Source organism: Bombus vancouverensis, unplaced genomic scaffold (genome assembly GCF_051014615.1).
Source record: "Bombus vancouverensis nearcticus unplaced genomic scaffold, iyBomVanc1_principal scaffold0066, whole genome shotgun sequence".
Classification (NCBI taxonomy): Eukaryota; Metazoa; Arthropoda; class Insecta; order Hymenoptera; family Apidae; genus Bombus; species Bombus vancouverensis.
The window spans coordinates 180,093-195,429 of NW_027468957.1; the positions used below are offsets into that span (position 1 = coordinate 180,093).

A 15,337-nucleotide genomic window follows, 5' to 3' on the forward strand; every position below is an offset into this window, starting at 1 on the left:
AACTATTGCAATGGCTACCATTCACTTCCTGGCTTGGTCGTCGTCGGTGGTTGGCTCCTTTCCTGACTCCTTCACCGAAGGTGCGTGTTCGTTGTCGGTGGTCACCAATGAGGCGGATGAAAAGAGAGCGAGGGTGCGTTTGCGTTTCGGGACTACCGGTGGACTCGTCAGTAAGGCTATGCCCGGTAGTCCCTGCCTTAGACGTAGAGGGAGTCTCGCTAGGTGCGGTATTTCTATCAATCGCTCGTATATTCAACCCGCTAGCGAGTTAGACAGACAGACTCGTTGTCGTCGTAGCCCTCTAGTGTTGGCGGTTGGTACCCGCGGATCGCCCGGGAGGTGTTGCGCCGCGTTGATGCCTCGACCTGTCGGCGTCCTGTTGATACCGATCCGCCACAATATCTTTAATATTTGCAAGTTATTGTTTAGCGCTAATTAGTTAGAATGTAACAAGTGGTGTACCAGAATTGAGATAATTAAGCCACACGAACAATCTTATTTAGATCTTTTTAATTTTTTAATTCTCTTTTGCTCTAATACTTCGTAAAATTAATCTTCATTAGCTACTACACTTCATAGAATAACAAGAGATAATTTTTCTTATACAACGTTTCATTCATAAAATCTATCATTAAAGTATATCTTCATAAAAATATCATTCCATACTAACGGTATATTTGGTGTCATACGAGATAACAGTTACCAGTGATGACATATGTAACTTTATAAAGATATCTCGTTTTATTATATATTAAAAGAATGTACTCATTGCTGCTATATTTCAGATGAAAAAAAGGAGGCAATGATTTTACAGTAAAATCGTTCGTTTACAACTGATTCATTTACATTTCATGATAATACTGTGCATTATGAATATGCTATGATTTGGTTTAAAATAATAAATAGTCCATTCTTGCATACTATTGCTCCAGCTTTACTTGTATTTTCGATATTGGTATAAATAGAAAGACAATTAATGTCGTTCGAGTCTATTTTCGGATCATTTATATTACGTTTAATCTGTGGCGGATCGGTATCAACAGGACGCCGACAGGTCGAGGCATCAACGCGGCGCAACACCTCCCGGGCGATCCGCGGGTACCAACCGCCAACACTAGAGGGCTACGACGACAACGAGTCTGTCTGTCTAACTCGCTAGCGGGTTGAATATACGAGCGATTGATAGAAATACCGCACCTAGCGAGACTCCTCTACGTCTAAGGCAGGGACTACCGGGCATAGCCTTACTGACGAGTCCACCGGTAGTCCCGGGACGAAACGCACTCTCTCACTCTCCTTCCATCAGCCTCAAATCCATATAGTTATTATATGAGACATAGTATCGTAAAATTTGGAAGAATAAAACGTTCGTACAGGATGTACATTTTATAAGAACTCCAACAAATCTGCGTGTGCACCTAAAATACAAACTGATAGTGATTGTTCATAAGTTTATATACATTATCTAATGTCAATCGAAGGTATCAATTCTTTTTCTCCATAAGAGTACTTTTTCATTTATATGTGTTCAAAAATACACGTGTTCAATCGTGAAGCATATGTCACCTACAACGAAAAAGAGTTTTCCTATACTTAATATTTCCTTTATATACCTATGAAAGTCTATTCTTCGCGTAGTATGAAATTATGAATAAATCTGGAATATTGTTCAATCTGAAAAGAAAAATAACTTATTGACATCATTCATTGATACGAGATTCAGAATGTTTGTTTTGTCTTGCAGAGAAAGAAGGCAGCCCTTTCTTTTAATGTGAAATAGAAAGCGAAAATTTGAAAACAGATTTTTTGGAAATTTACTTGCAAATATCGTTTTCAATATCGTGATTTTCTTCCCAATGGTACTGTACTTTCAAATTTTCCAGTATCCCTCTAAAAACAAAAAGTCGAACCTCGTTATTATTGACGTAGGCATTACAAGGAAGAGAAGTATTAGAAAGCAGCTCTTTTTTATTATGGATTTCTTTATAATCATGTAAATAAGAAATTCCGGAAATTTTTTCCTCAAGAATTTAATTCTTGTGTTTTGATTGATAATTATTACACTGCATACTAACTTTTCGCATACTGTTCGCGTCTAACAATTTCCTAATAATAACTACTTCAAAATTACATATGTTCTTGCACGAATTCAAAAGTACGTATGATACAATTACAATTGATTCTAAAATAATAATTATTTAAAGATATTAAGATATTAATTAAACGTTTCACTATATTTCAAAATCTGGAACAACAAATTTTTATTTATAAAAAATGAAACTGTGGTTATATGTTCTTTGTCATGATGCTATTTCTTATTACCATGTCGACATTTTTTAAAATTCATTTTGTTATCTCTACGCAATATGAAAATTCATATACTGCTTAATATTTTTTACATATTATCCATCCACCGCATGATATCTCCTGAAAAATCAAAATATTAATGTTATATTATTACAATGCTTCTTAAATTTCAATTTTTGACAAATTTGAAATCCAATATATTTTGCACAATTATTATTTATCAAAAAATTCTAAGTTAGTAACTTTCTTTTCAAATGGCAAATAACATATACTTTGACTTACCTGTAAGTTTTTGTTCCTAATCATCATTTCCTCTTATAGAACATCATTATTGATCTTATAATTACTACCGGTGTCATAGATATTGTAGTGGCTACAACTGAATTAATAGAAAATGATAAATAACTGTGTATAACACTAACACATAACTGTGTATAACAATGACACATAACTTTTACTTACATATCAGTCGATAAGGGATTACTGTGATATCCTGTTGATGTTTCTTAAGGCACTTGATTAGGTGTGATACGGTATCATTCCTTATGGTATACTGTAGATAAGTATTTTAGAAAATGACAAGAATAAATCTAAATTATTCAGAGGTTCCAGTTTCGGCTTAGACATAAATACAGGACCATTTGCAAAGAAGAAAGGGTGCGTTTCTACAGCCTCGTTATAGTAACCATGAATACCAATCTCTGAATTACTGGTTACTAAACATAAATATCCTATAAAATTTAATATATTTCTTTAATTTTTAATACATACACGAGTTAGTAGTTCTAAATTATGAATCATCCTACCTGTGATATTACACTTTTCCTTATAATATCATCACTCAAGTGAACAACATTAAGATCATATAAACCATGTCATCCTATCTTACTGTGAAGATACTTAGCTATGTTATCTAACATTACAAAAATATCATCAAATTCAAGTCCTTTTATTCACATCACATGGCCACGGCGATCTGGTTCTTCGTTATATAATGTTCTAAAATTTGTCATATATATAGGATGTACAAACCGTGATATCAAGGTATCAGTTCTTCCTTCCCAAGGGACAGTTTCATTAAAATTCTGATAGAATTAAAAATTAATTATTAATATTCTAACAATCATATATGTTAAATACATTATAGTCAACGATATATACCTGAGCGAATGTAGGGGTGATTCCTTGATAATTATAAATGTCATCAGCCCACATCATTGTGCCACTTCTTTGTACTCCAGCCTCTAGATTAACAGCCTAAACAAACATACAAAATTTTATAGAAGCTGCACAAAATATAGTATATATGCGCAATATTGAAGCGTTCAAGGGGATATAAAGGTAATGTACATCACATACACGTGTACTCTCATGCAACAAAATACAATTAGATTTAATAGTATAAGCTCTTTTATTCATCATAATAGATTGGAAATTTAAGTGTCTTACGAGGGTGAGTAAAAAGTTACCCGCTCTGTCGGTGTAGAATTTATTTTAAGCAATTGTCAAAAAAGACATACATCATTTTTTGACATAATCACTCAATTTCTGTATACACTTTGTCCATTTGCTGAAGGACCTTCGTATTTTCTCATTAAAAAATGTTTTGGGCTGAGCTGCGAACCACGAATGCATCGTCGTCTTCACCTTTTCATCAGCTTTTTTGGCATCCATCTCGCACAAACTTTTTAAAACCCAAATCTGTCGTGCACTATTGCATAAGCAGAGCCGTGGCTGATTTGCAAATGATTTGCCGCATTATCCAGCGTCACTCGTCTATTCCATGGAGCATAAGTTCATGAGCACGTTCAATGTTGTCATCGTGGATGTGGACCGGCGTCCAGCTGTTTTTTCATAACACTTGTGCGATCTTCTTTGAACTTTTGTGCCCATTCAAACACACTTCGTGACAAAACACTTTCTCCATAATGTGCATTAAATCTTTGATAAATATAGGCATCAAACATAACCTCCGACCACAAGAAACGAATCACAGCATCCTGCACTGTTTTCCTGCAAATCACCATTGCAAAGCGCCATTACTCGCGCAACGGTCACAAACGAATTGACGTAACACAATGAAACCTACGCATCAGCACTGAACAGATATTGACGTCATACGAAGAGTGCAGATGGATCAATACGGTCAACAGAAGTTTTAACTATCTGGAGTGCGGATAAATTTTTACCGAGAGTCGTATAGGAATCTATAATCTGTAAGTACACCTTTGGCTGAATGGAAATTTCTCTTACATATAGTCAAAAATGCAGAAACAGTGTATTGAATTGGAAAGTGATAAAAAATAAGTGAAGTTTCGAGGTTGCATGTGATTGCATGAATACACAGGACGTTTTTAGCGAATAAAAAATAATTTTGAAAGACACGAGACTTATCTTGTATTTTATGTACTCTCTGTGTCCGAATTTCCAGAAGCTCTCTATCTTATGAAGTGTTTTAGATTAGCCGGAAAATTTTGTATGTACATACAAGAAGTATACGATCTAAGTGGAATATTCCATTATTCTCTTGATACAACAGAAACGAAATTTACAGAACTTCTCAGAAAGTTGGTTTATTATTACCAAATTAATAGAATTAATATACGTTTATCATCTTTACATACCTAAGTCGTGGAGGTTTATCGTGCGTAAAAAATTAGTGTCGTTTCAAAGTTACATTTCGTACATTTTAAGCCTATAATTTGTAACGTACAAAACAATGTAAATTTGAGCTGTTTCTTATCTCCACAATAAGAAAATCCAACTTTACGTTTTTTACACAATGATATTTATGGAACAGTAATATCATATTATTGCATCGCTTGGAGAATGAAGTCAAGGTACGATGTGACCCTAGTGTAAACGCTGGGATACCCAGCTGTGCCGCACTTATAAGCATAAGACACAATACCTATTAAATACGAGGTTAATTCATGTTGTATCAGCAGTGGTCCGCCGCGGTCAGCCTGAAAGGATCGTTAAATTTTTAATCAAAGATACTGAAATATATCGATCGAATTGTATTGAAATTATACTTATATACAGTAATAATCTTCTATTGATTTGTGTATTGAAATACTCCAATTTATAATGTACATGTTATATGTATTTTGAGCAAAACTAAGATTAGAAGGAAATTAGATTAAATACCATAATGAGGTGTGAGAAGTGGGCAAAACTGTTGAATTGTGTTTATCTATTATTTCTAATGTTTAAGACGTCGATTTGATGTTAATTCGAATTGACGTGTCTTCAGATACCGTATAGTTTGTAGTAACTCTGTAACTTAATTACCGTACAAGAATCCTCTCCACCCTGAGCATGTTCGGCGCATATTATACCATCAGTGATATCAGGTGCATTAGGAAATTTGGAATAAGCTATTTTGCATTCGGCGTTCTTAATCACTGGCATTTGTACTTCCATTAATGCATTACGTCGTGGTCGTCCTACGAAGAAAATAAGAAAGATATTTAAGACTGGAACTGTTTAATTTTATTATAAAATTGATATCACTTACTATATCTTAATGCTCCCTATCCAGCAACAAGGGGGTTATAGCCGACGAAGTTGCTCTTTCGTAGGGGCTCTTTCGTACAAATGGGATATATGTACCCTGAAAAATAAAAAAATAAATGAAAATGCAGGAAACGAATGACCAAAAGTATAAGAAAGAATTGTACACGCTTTATGACACAATATATGTGTACAGTAAGAAATTTCAGGATATGATACTTCAGTAATACTCAATAGCATATATATATATATATATATATATATATATATATATATATATATATATATATATATATATATGTCGGAGATGAAAGGAAAGCCGAAGCCCTTCCTTGGAGATTTTGGGAACATCCTCTAGTACCTTAGCCTAGATTTTATTATAGTTGTAATTGTTTAAGATTTGTAATAAGCGAGATTGGGTTCGAGGTGACAATCGGTCGCTGAACGTAGCCACGGTCACGGGATGGATGTTTTATCTAACGGAGGTCTGGAGTGGTTGTATGTGTTTTCCGAGAAGTGTGGTTGTGGCGGCATGCGGCCTCGAGAGCGGGCCGAGCCACGTGTGATGTTGCCTCGGAGGTGCCGATGCAATGGGACATACATTGTATTTAGTAACCAAAACTCCAGGCAGAAACTGCCTAGCAACGGCGTTTGGAACTCTCTCGATGCTTCCAACGAGTGTGCCTAGCAACGGCGTTTGGAACCTTCTCGATGCTTCCAAACGGGGATAGAAAACAAAATGCAATCGTACAGGGAGAAAAATCTCCACGAGGCCGGCATTCTTGCGATTGCCTTGGAGAGTGATACATCGAGCGTTTTCGAGGATCGCATTTGCGTCTAAGTTAGTTCCGCTTAGTAAGGAGTTATCCCGGTGACCGTGGATTCGTTTGAACTCAAACATTGCTAATAGTATTATTTAATTTAATTATTCGTAGATCGTATTATTCATTAGGCTTAGTGTTTGTTAGACTTATTATTAGTTGTACTTATTATTTGTTAAGCTTAGTGATAGACCTGTATATACGTGTAAATAAAATCTCGGCTTTGTGAAACGATGGCTAGTCCACATGAAGAGTCGTCGCGCGCCCAAAATTCGAATCCTGATCCGACATCAGAAGTGGGATCAGAACCGTTTAAAGTGCTACAAGGGCAAATGGACCTTATGCGCGAGTTAATTCAGACGCTAGCGCACAAAACGGGGGAGCAACGACCGAGTACGGAATCTAAGGATGCAACGTTACCACGTTTTGACCCCGAAGGCGCGGGCGCCGATCCATCCGCGTGGTGCTCTCATGCTGATCTGATTTTGAAAGACCACCCGATGCAAGAGAGTGCGTTACTTTCCGCTCTAAATCGCGCCCTAAGGGGTTCTGCTGCGCATTGGCTTTCACAAATGGTGCGCGGTGGAAAGCTTACCTGGCCAACGTTTAAGGAACAATTTCTTTCGCGTTTTGGTGGCAGAGAGACAGCCGCTTCGGCGTTAATAAGGATATCCAGAGAACGACCGTCGGAGACTGAATCTCCGGGAGCGTACGGTAGTCGCCTCCGCTCCATGCTGCAGATGAAGTTGCAAGATCTAACGATGCCCGAAGTGATCAATGCCCTCGCCCTTTATATGCTGAGTTCACAAGATCGACGCTTTCGGCGACTAACGCTCGCGAATAATATCAGGACGGAGGACCAATTTCATGATGAAATGAGGATTCTCCCTTACAACGATCAGCCGACATTTTCGCCAAGAAATTCACTAACGGAACCTGAAGCTAAACGCAGCAGGCTATCAGTTCCTCGGATTAAGTGCTACCGCTGTGGTGCTCACGGACATAGGAGAACGGAGTGTCGCCTGCAAACACAAACGGGGAAGGAGCAGGATATACGAAACCCGAAGGAAAAACGACCAGCCGCATCGTCGAAGGTGACCTGCTTCAAATGCCACGAGGAGGGACATATCGCGCCTAATTGCCCATCATCGCGGAAAAGAAACTACGATTCCATTGACGAACGCCGGATCGACTCCTGTGTAGTAGAAGCTCCGGCTGGTAGATTAAGCCATCTGGGTGAGTCGTATCCATTTTACTTTGATTCTGGGGCCGAGTGTTCGTTAATCAAAGAGTCCCTAGCCTCGAAATTTTCGGGCAAAAGAATAACCGATGTGGTAGTGATGCGGGGGATCGGGAATACTTGTATTAAGAGTACACTTCAGATTTTGTCCACTGTTCGTATTAACGATCTTACATTGGAGATAGTTTTTCATGTCCTTGCTGACGATTACCTAAAATACGACATCATGATTGGTCGCGAGATTTTGAGCCAGGGATTTGACGTAAATATCGCGCAAGATAGCCTCGTTATTTGTAAAACAAAGGTCGTTAACGCTTGTGGTAAAGTCGCAGAAGATGCGGTCAACATTAACGAGGTTGACACTGATGTGATCGGTAACTATAAAGATCGATTAATCTCTGTTCTCGAAAAATTCAAAGAATCATTCATTACGGGTTTCCCGCGTACTCGCGTCAGTACGGGCCAGTTGGAAATACGGCTAATCGATCCCAACATCACCGTGCAGAGAAGCCCTTACAGGCTTAGCGTGGAAGAGCGAAGAATAGTACGCGAGAGGATAGACGAGTTAATTAAAGCACAAATTGTAAAACCTAGTAATTCGCCGTTCGCGAGCCCTATAATACTCGTGAAGAAGAAGGACGGCTCAGACAGATTGTGCGTAGACTTTCGAGCGCTGAATAAAAATACGGTCGCGGATCGGTATCCCTTACCCCTTATTGCTGACCAAATCGCGAGATTGCAGAGTGCGAGATACTTCATTAGCCTGGACATGGCTAGCGGATTTCACCAGATCCCCATTCACCCTAACTCGACGGAATATACTGCGTTCGTTACCCCCGACGGTCAATACGAATACGTGACGATGCCGTTTGGGTTGAAAAATGCACCAGCCGTTTTCCAGAGAGCCATTTTCAAGGCCTTAGGCGACCTCGCTTATTCGTATGTCGTTGTTTATTTGGACGACGTTCTAATAATCGCCGACTCAATAGATCAAGCTCTAGAAAGGTTGCACACTGTACTAAACACTCTCGTAAACGCCGGATTTTCTTTCAATTTCGCTAAATGTTCTTTTCTGAAGACGTCGGTACTTTATTTGGGATATGTAATTCGTAACGGAGAAGTTCGTCCAAACCCGGGAAAAATACAAGCTTTGAATTCTTTACCTGCACCGTCGACCGTCACACGGCTTAGGCAGTTTATAGGTTTGGCCTCTTACTTCCGAAAATTTATTCCTAAATTTTCGCAAGTGATGAAACCCTTGTACGCACTCACTTCTAGTAACAAGCACATAACTTGGACGGACAGGCACGAAAAGATAAGACAACAGATAATTTCCGTTCTGACCGACGCGCCGGTGTTAATGATATTTGATCCCAATCGTCCCATAGAGCTACATACCGACGCTAGTTCGGAGGGGTATGGAGCTATTTTAATGCATAGAGTCGAAAAGGAAAACAGAGTCATCGAATATTATAGTAAAAGGACCAGTCCCGCGGAATCTAGGTATCATTCGTACGAACTGGAGACACTAGCAGTAGTAAGCGCCGTTAAGCATTTCCGACACTACTTACATGGACGGAAATTCTTAGTAGTTACGGACTGTAATTCTTTGAAAGCCTCCAGCAACAAAGTAAACTTAAACGACCGGGTTTATAGGTGGTGGGCTTATTTGCAAACATTCGATTTTGACATCATGTATCGAGAGGGTAAACGAATGGCCCACGTAGATTTCTTTTCGCGAAACCCCGTAGACTTGAATCGTCGTATGATAGACAAGGTCGCAGAGAAAGAGATTAATCTGGCCGAGATCTCCGAAGACTGGCTATTAGCGGAACAACGTCGCGATCCGCAAATCTCCGAAATCGTTAATAAATTACAGAACGAAGAGCTCGCGGAAGATATCGCGAATACCTACGAACTGCGATCCGGTACACTTTACCGTAAAGTACAACGAAAGGGCAGAACCCTTTGCTTACCCATTGTTCCGAGAGGTTTTAGATGGTCCGTCATCAACCATGTGCATCAGTCAATTATGCACTTAGGATGGGATAAAACGCTCGAGAAGCTCTATGAGTATTATTGGTTCGAGGGAATGGCGAAGTATGTTCGCAAGTTTGTCGAGAACTGCCATGCTTGTAGAGTTTCGAAGGCTAGTTCAGGTAAAATACAGGCTGAACTGCATCCTATACCTAAGACCGGCATACCGTGGCATACGGTGCATATGGACATAACGGGCAAGCTGAGTGGCAAGAATGACTCGAAAGAGTATGTCGTCGTCTTGATCGATGCCTTTACGAAATTCGTGCACTTATATCACACACGCAAATTGGATTCGCTCAGCGTTATCAAGGCACTTAAGTCCGCCGTGTTTTTGTTCGGTAGTCCCTGTCGAATAATAGCAGATCAGGGTAGATGTTTCACGGGCCGGGAGTTTCAAGAATTCTGTGCAAGCAAACAAATCAAAGTTCATTTGATCGCGACCGGTGCAAGTAGGGCCAATGGGCAAGTAGAGCGTGTTATGAGCACGTTAAAAAATATGTTCACAACGGTGGAAACGACCGGGCGTTCGTGGCAAGACGCGATCGGGGAGATGCAATTGGCTTTGAATTGCACCATCAACCGCGTAACCAAATCGAGTCCTTTAGAGTTATTGATTGGTAGAGCAGCAAGACCGTATGACTTATTACTACCTGATAACATCGAGGAAAAAGAAATAGATATCTCCAGTGTAAGACAACAGGCAATAAAAGAGATGGAAACTAGTGCTAGGTATGACAAAGAGAGATTCGATAAAACCAAAGCTAAAGTAGTTAGGTTTAATCCTGGTGATTTGGTACTACGCCAAAATGAAGAAAGGAACCAGACAAAATTGGATCCAAAATTCAGGGGTCCGTTTGTGATATCGGAGGTCCTGGGAGGAGACCGATATACCTTGAAAACACTGGATGGGAAAAGGTCATACAAGTACAGTCATGACAGGTTAAGGAAAATGCCGGATAGTCGCATTCCTGCGGAGTTGGATGTCTGTTGTGATGACGAGAACAGTGACCATGGCGATGCGAGTACCCCGATCCCAGAGGATCGTAGAATTATATGAGCCCAGGTGCGGCCATGGGACGGAGTTCAGTGCGGTCAGGCACTGGGAGTGACGATGTCACGAAGCTGGGAGCCGGTTTAGTACCGACAGCGACGATGTCACGAAGCTGGGAGCCGGTTTAGTACCGACAGCGACGATGTCACGAAGCTGGGAGCCGGTTTAATACCGACAGCGACGATGTCACGAAGCTGGGAGCCGGTTTAGTACCGACAGCGACGATGTCACGAAGCTGGGAGCCGGTTTAGTACCGACAGCGACAATGCCACGAGGTTGGAGCTGGTTTAGTACCGACAGCGACGATGTCACGAAGCTGGGAGCCGGTTTAGTACCGACAGCGACAATGCCACGAGGTTGGAGCTGGTTTAGTACCGATAGCGACAATGTCACGAGGTTGGAGCTGGTCTAGTACCGACAGCGACAATGTCACGGATTTGGAGCTGGTCTAGTACCGACAGCGACGATGTCACGAAGCTGGAGCTGGTCTAGTACCGACAGTGACAATGTCACGAGGCTGGAGGCGGTCTAGTGTTGACAGCGATCGTGTTACGAAGCTGGTTATGTAACGAACTTTGAGAGTATGTGCGATTCGAAGGATGAGACCCATTTGGGTGTGAAATCGAGAATGGTCCGTCATGTCATTACGACCCGACTGAAAGCACGCAGAATGCAACTGGCACTTTGAATGCTAATCACAATGACACTAATCTTGTTTCCTTTTGTTTTGTTGACGAAGGTACACCCGAGGACGTGTGATAGTCAGGATGGCCGTGTCGGAGATGAAAGGAAAGCCGAAGCCCTTCCTTGGAGATTTTGGGAACATCCTCTAGTACCTTAGCCTAGATTTTATTATAGTTGTAATTGTTTAAGATTTGTAATAAGCGAGATTGGGTTCGAGGTGACAATCGGTCGCTGAACGTAGCCACGGTCACGGGATGGATGTTTTATCTAACGGAGGTCTGGAGTGGTTGTATGTGTTTTCCGAGAAGTGTGGTTGTGGCGGCATGCGGCCTCGAGAGCGGGCCGAGCCACGTGTGATGTTGCCTCGGAGGTGCCGATGCAATGGGACATACATTGTATTTAGTAACCAAAACTCCAGGCAGAAACTGCCTAGCAACGGCGTTTGGAACTCTCTCGATGCTTCCAACGAGTGTGCCTAGCAACGGCGTTTGGAACCTTCTCGATGCTTCCAAACGGGGATAGAAAACAAAATGCAATCGTACAGGGAGAAAAATCTCCACGAGGCCGGCATTCTTGCGATTGCCTTGGAGAGTGATACATCGAGCGTTTTCGAGGATCGCATTTGCGTCTAAGTTAGTTCCGCTTAGTAAGGAGTTATCCCGGTGACCGTGGATTCGTTTGAACTCAAACATTGCTAATAGTATTATTTAATTTAATTATTCGTAGATCGTATTATTCATTAGGCTTAGTGTTTGTTAGACTTATTATTAGTTGTACTTATTATTTGTTAAGCTTAGTGATAGACCTGTATATACGTGTAAATAAAATCTCGGCTTTGTGAAACGATGGCTAGTCCACATGAAGAGTCGTCGCGCGCCCAAAATTCGAATCCTGATCCGACATATATATATATATATTTGTGGACTTACTCGAAAATGGCACCTCCTCCACCAATCTAAGAATGGCAATATTATGATTGTGTATGTTTTCTATTCCATCCATATGTGCACAATGTGCTGCGGTCAAAACATGCCTAGCCGTTATCAGGGAACCTCCGTACTTCCATAGTGGTTTGTCTGGGTTTCGGGGATCACGAAAACTTAATGCAGCGATCCATGGCCAAGCGCCTAAAATGCAATAGTCATAGTTGTGAATATACATAATTTTTCCTCACATAATGAGTAACAACGATTATTACCTATTCGATATTCGATCATACAGCAGACGATAAGTACATACGTACAAATACTCTGAAATAGAGATTTGATAAAGTCAGAAATTAAATTTTTATTCCAGTGGAATACAAATTATTAAATAATTCTATATAATTTCTATTTGAACTATACTGAACTATAAAGTTCAAACGTGTAATTTCTGCCCTAACAGTTTTTGATCTCTATCCATATTATTACTCCTATATCAATTTTTTATTTCAAGCAAAAAGATACTCTTCCTAACATGAAGTAAAAGAAAGAAATAATTCAAGTTAATAAGTAAAGTTACTACCGATAAAATCATAGCATTATTATTTAGTCTAATTGAAATGTACATTGATGTGCTGTTTAATGCCTTTAAAGTTCATTCTTTGCAGTTAATGGCTTATTATTAATCGGAAAGAAAGACATAAAACGTGCCTTCTTGATTGTCCGGTGTGGTACATTCTGGATCAAACAATTTTAAAACATTTATACAGTTCAAAGATGCGTAAGAAAGTGACACCGATTACTCAACTTTCGAAGTAAAAAGCCGATCAGGTCCACCGGATTGCCCTTCAGACACGTATTAATCCGTAAGAGTTAGTCATCATGTTGATAATAATTATCTAAAGAAACTCACGTGAAAATATAAAATTTTAATTGATTAGATATTGTGTTAGCCATACTTAAGAAAGAAAATGAAAATGAATGAAATGAAAGAAAAGGACTACCTTCAACCTCATTTTTTAAATAAACACTTTGTCAGTTTTGCGGTAAATAAATTCTTAGGAATTCAGGACAGTTTTTAGTGAATCATTTTGTTTCGACCGTTCGCGGAGAGACGCGATCGCGAGATAGCACCTCAACGAGAGTTGTAAGTTCCCGTTACGATTAAATAATCGACGCCACGAACTGATCGATCCCCTTATTTCGATTATGATAATAAGGGTAGTTCAATGAAATTCCACAGAATGAACACAAATAAATTAATGTTTATTTCAACAACTTATTAACTAGAAAGATATAAATGGAACAAAAAAAATGTAACTGCGTTTTGGTTGATAAGTAATGCGCGACATACCACATGTGTTGACGGTTCGACTTTTCGAAAAGTTCTGAACGCCTTTCGATTTTTTTCGTTTTTTCTGGAAGGCGACCCCCACTACGTTCGGATCACGCCACATTCTTTTACGCGAAGTAAAATACGGGCCACGAGTCGACGTTTCTGGAAGTCGCCCTGCTTAATGAACCATGCGCTTGCCACTACAATGTTTGTTTGCCGGGCAGACACGACGATCCGTCTGCGACATTATAGTGCCGCGATCGATAGTTAAGAATATGACCTATGGTAAGCCGCATGGCGTAACATTCTCCCCCCGTTGAGAGGGTACCGATCAAACTAGCGAGGTGTGGTTGAAGTTCCCATCTTATTTCGTCTCGGTGGCTAGTTGTTCGGGTTTCTCGAGATCGGGTTGAATTGGCAGTGGGACAAGCCTTTTGACGCCCCGATCCAAAATGCTCTTTGCCGTCTGAACTGTAGCTGTCCGGATGACACCATCGGCGCCTGGATGAACCTTGATAACTCGGCCCAGAGGCCAATGCATGGAGGGAACGTTGTCCTCTCTGAGGATGACGATTGTGCCCTTTTGGATGCTGTGTCCACCCTTGCTCCATTTATTGCGGTTGGTTAGCTCGTTCAAATACTCCTTATGCCAGCGGTTCCAAAAATGTTGTTTAAGCTGTTGGATATGCTGCCATTTGGAGAGTCGGTTCGATGGAATGTCTCTGAAATCTCGATCACGTAAGCACATTAATGAATCGCCAATGAGGAAATGTCCGGGAGTGAGGGCTAGGAGATCATTTGGATCGGTGGAGATAGGAGTTAGCGGGCGGGAATTGAGGACTGCTTCTATTTCTATAAGAGTATTACGGTGTTAAGCTCATATGTTTCTGTTTCTCCACTCGCGCTGCGCCATAATATCCTTTGATATTTCCGATCCTCTGGTCGTACGAGGAATTGCCGATACATTTTCTCGATGTCGCCAGTGAGTACGTACTGATGAGCGCGGAATCTAATTAATATACAAAATAAATCTTCCTGTAACTTGGGTCCTGTGTAAAGTGTATCGTTTAGGGAGGTTCCGGCAGTGCTTGGTGCCGATCCGTCGAAAACTACACGGAGTTTGGTGGTTTGACTCGATGCTTTGGTCACGCCATGATGAGGTAAATAGTATCCGTTGTCGTCGGAGTGGTTGACATTGACCTTCGTCATGTGTCCCAATGCCAGGTATTCCTGTATTACCGTTCGATATTCTGATTCGAAGCGTTTGTCGTGCTGGAATCGGCGATTGAGTGAGGCGAGTCGTTTAATTGCCAGCGTTTTAGAGGATCCGAGTGACTGAAGCTGATCATTGAAATGTAGAGCGACGATGTATCGTCCTTCGCTGGTGCGTCGGGTGTGGGCTTGGAAGTGTTCTTCGCA

The 15,337-nt window shown here is 40.5% G+C and overlaps 2 long non-coding RNA genes across 3 annotated transcripts; both read right to left on the minus strand.

Annotated features, from left to right (window-relative positions):
• Positions 1-1,317: 1,317 nt before the first annotated feature.
• LOC143304939 (uncharacterized) lies at positions 1,318-4,450 on the minus strand. 2 transcript variants are annotated; one of them, XR_013061610.1, is made up of 7 exons: positions 4,397-4,450; positions 3,777-4,320; positions 3,469-3,564; positions 2,590-3,392; positions 2,323-2,427; positions 1,819-1,890; positions 1,318-1,674 (listed from the first exon to the last, which is right to left on the minus strand). It is a non-coding gene; the product is annotated as an uncharacterized LOC143304939 (long non-coding RNA). The 2 variants fall into 2 exon arrangements; XR_013061611.1 differs by lacking the exon at positions 4,397-4,450 and having other exon boundaries at positions 2,590-3,038; positions 3,114-3,392; positions 3,777-3,916.
• A 1,156-nt stretch (positions 4,451-5,606) lies between these two features.
• LOC143304944 (uncharacterized) lies at positions 5,607-12,738 on the minus strand. Its single transcript, XR_013061613.1, has 3 exons — positions 12,589-12,738; positions 5,828-5,923; positions 5,607-5,756 (listed from the first exon to the last, which is right to left on the minus strand). It is a non-coding gene; the product is annotated as an uncharacterized LOC143304944 (long non-coding RNA).
• Positions 12,739-15,337: the final 2,599 nt, after the last annotated feature.